Here is a 3,425-nt window from a genome sequence, read left to right as displayed (position 1 = left end):
CCTCCCCCCACCCCAGTGATTTTTCAAGCATTTTTGAGCTCTGTCCTCTGTCAGGAAGAATTGTCATCCCTTCTTCCACCCCAGGCGTGTTCTCTTGTTTCAGAAGTACAGGGGAAAAAAGCACAGCTCAGGGTGTGCCATACAGTAAAAGCAAAGCTGACAAAACAGAAAGGCAAAAACAGGTAAGAACATCCAGGACATAAGTCAGACAATTACTAACATATCCACAGCATGCCCCAATGTCAAACTCTGTTTTTCACTGACCTTGAATGAAAAAATGGAACAATAAGCATAATCTGATCATCATCGTAACTATCCATTCAATCCTCACACCATCTCCTGCACTGTGAAACTACTTGAACCTGAATTGCTTCTTGATCCTCTTGTTTTACAACAACATAACTTCACTGGGGCTGAGTTGAAGCCTAAAGTACATTTGTCTGTTCAAGACAGTTTGTGCTAGTTCAAGCAACATTTAGCCTATATCATTATCAGCTTCTGCTTCCGTTTCTGGAAAACTTCATCTCAGTCAACTGCATACATGCCAGAAATGAAACCAACCAAATGTACATGGGAACTCTACAAAATACAAAATGATCTGTGACCTCATTCATTGTAGCTTCTTATGCATTCGTTTTCTCAACATCCACTACGGAAGACATCGTTCGAGTGGGGGACATGCTGCAAGAAATGACATCGTTGACTCTCTTCCCAGGGTAGTCTTTTCTGCCTCAGTCTCTTCTGAACATGTGGACAAGAGGTATTTCTTCACTTAAAAAACATGTGTGTATATATATACAGAGAGAAGAAAACTACCTACAAATACAATGGAAAAATACATTCAAAAGCTTTTTATAAAACTTGGTGCAGCATTATTTTGACCGTAATAAAAATATTGATGAGAGAAAGACAGACAAACAGACACACAGAAACAAACATGTCTAGTGCTTGTCTAAATCCTGAAAAGAAAATCTGGTCTTTGGTTTTACTAAACAGAGTCAGCTGCACGTGTCTAAAGCATCTTAAGTCCCAGTGACAGCCTCGGCTCCACCCTCTCCAAGTGTCTATGCCTACCAACATTTTGCACAGGCTTTGCTGGCTGCAAGTTTCCACAATAGTTTACAACCAGACAGGAAAACAAAACCAGCTGAACGTGTAGTGTCTTCCTCCAGGGGCTCAATCCAACCTTCACTAAATTCAATGGAAAATAACCTATTGCCTTTACTTGGACTGAAAGTTATACAAAATATTTAAACTGATTTGCTGTCAAAGCGATGGCCACCCAGCAGCAAAAAATAATTGTAAACATGGAACAAATCAATTAACCCACACAGTGTAACAGTGTAACAAATGAGTTCAGGAATCTCCTTTTAATTTTTTTATAGGAGAATTTCATCAGCCTTCTGCCCAAAAGAGCCAAGTGAAAGTTCTGCTATGGCGCATTCACAAGTTCATCAAAAGCAGGTTTAGTGAAGAGCAAATAAAAAAAAAAATTTAAAAAAAACCAAACCCAAACAAACCAAAAAACCAAACCAAACCAAACAAAAAAAAGTCAGCACTTACCCCTTGCCAATTATAAAGGGAATCCAGCCCAAGGTCACTGTGTGCTCTCATTTAAGGCAAAGGGACATGCGGTGCTGGCTCGCCTTGGGAAGCCCAGGATCAAGTCCCTTCACTCTCCACAAAAGGGGACAAGTGCCAGCCCCTGTGGCAGTCCCTCCCTCGCCCAGCTGGGATACAGCATGACCAGCAGCTAAGACGTCTACCTGGCAGTCACAGGTAACGACACCCCAAGCACATGGTACGAGTTGTCCGGGAAGTTTTCCACTCAGCACAAAATGCAGAGTGCTGTGGCAGCTTCAGTATCAAAATCCAGACGAGAGTTGGCTGAGTGGGAGTTGAAACAAACCCTCGGAGGGGCTGCAGATGCATTCATGCCATCAGCCCAACATGACACCAGCAGCATCCCTGCTTCTATAGCAGGTGTGGTTCATAACAGAGAACAACAGAATATTTCTGTATAAACCATGAATACACAAACATCCAACTGTATTTATCATCCCATCAACATTTCAAACTAATTCCCCTGTTCTAGCAATTTAAAGGTTAAGTAGCAAAGTCCAGGCATATATAAAGTCGTGGGCACACGCAGTGTTCTACATTCTGATTAAACAAACGGCAGGCAGACAAAACTAATTCCTAGAATCACAGAATCACTCAGGATGGAAGGGACCTCGGGAGGTCTTATCCAACCTCTTGCTCACAGCAGGGTTGTCACTGAATTCACATCAGGTTGCTGGAGGCTCTGTCCAGTCCTGTCTTGAAAACCTGCAAAGCCTTCCCTCCTGCGGGCTGAACGAGCCCAGGCCCCTCAGCCTGTCCCCACCAGGCACATGCTTGTACCAAAGCAGGTGAAGACAGAGCTTGAAAAATTGGGCTGCAAAGCACAACTATACTTTTATATTGTTTTTGACAGGAGCTTGGAATTTCTTGCCTTTCTAAACCTCATTAGTAGCCACAAGAGAGAAAGGAAGGCAGTCAAAATAAAACAGAATATTACAACTGATCCGTGAACAGAATTCCTTACAAGAGAAAAAAAAAATCAAGTTGTTGATCTTTTATTCTCCCCTCCTATATGAGTAGAACTCAGAATAATTTTATGTTAATAAGATGCCTGATGAAATATGATCTAAAATGATAGCTCACATCTAGTGATAGGAAGTGGAACATTGAAACGAGTGGGAGTTTAACCACCGATGTGAACAGATGCAGCATTTCAGCAAAATATCAACAGAAGCAATCTGAAAATATATATTTGAAGGAAAAAATATTATTCTATACTAACATATTATTTTCCTGCAAGGTAAATGCTTTCTGCCCATCTATTTTATCTTCACACTACATGAAAGAAAAATATTTTAAGAAGTGGACACGTCTCTTTGAAGCAGTAAGGGAAATACATACCACAGTCTGCTTCTCCAGGCAATTTCTATTATGTATACACCTCCGTTCCTACTAGATTTTCATTTGACCTGTTACATCCTGTCTCACATGTTCAACCTGGCACAAAACTAGACTGACAGAGGCATCTTCCGCAGTGACAACCGTTTAGCCGCAGCATCAGATTAAATCAGCCTTTCAGTAAAAGTCTCCTTTCTACATGCTTCTGCCTCACTGCAATACTAGTGACACACACAGCAAACAAGATACAATGAAAAACAAATGCCTATAGTGTCAGCTGTTAACAAACGCCACAACATTACTGGCTTCCAATACTCATCCTCTCCATTCAAAATGAAGACATATGGTAACCTTGTTAATATAAAAATATTAGCTACCGATATTTCCAATGGCAAAACCATGCACCCAATTTGCAGTGTCTGAAAATGTTCATAGACACACTGTGTATCAAAAAACTTTCAGGT

Source organism: Pterocles gutturalis, unplaced genomic scaffold (assembly GCF_000699245.1).
Source record: "Pterocles gutturalis isolate BGI_N339 unplaced genomic scaffold, ASM69924v1 scaffold26031, whole genome shotgun sequence".
In the NCBI taxonomy this organism is placed as follows: domain Eukaryota; kingdom Metazoa; phylum Chordata; class Aves; order Pterocliformes; family Pteroclidae; genus Pterocles; species Pterocles gutturalis.
This window is presented reverse-complemented; position numbering follows the sequence as displayed.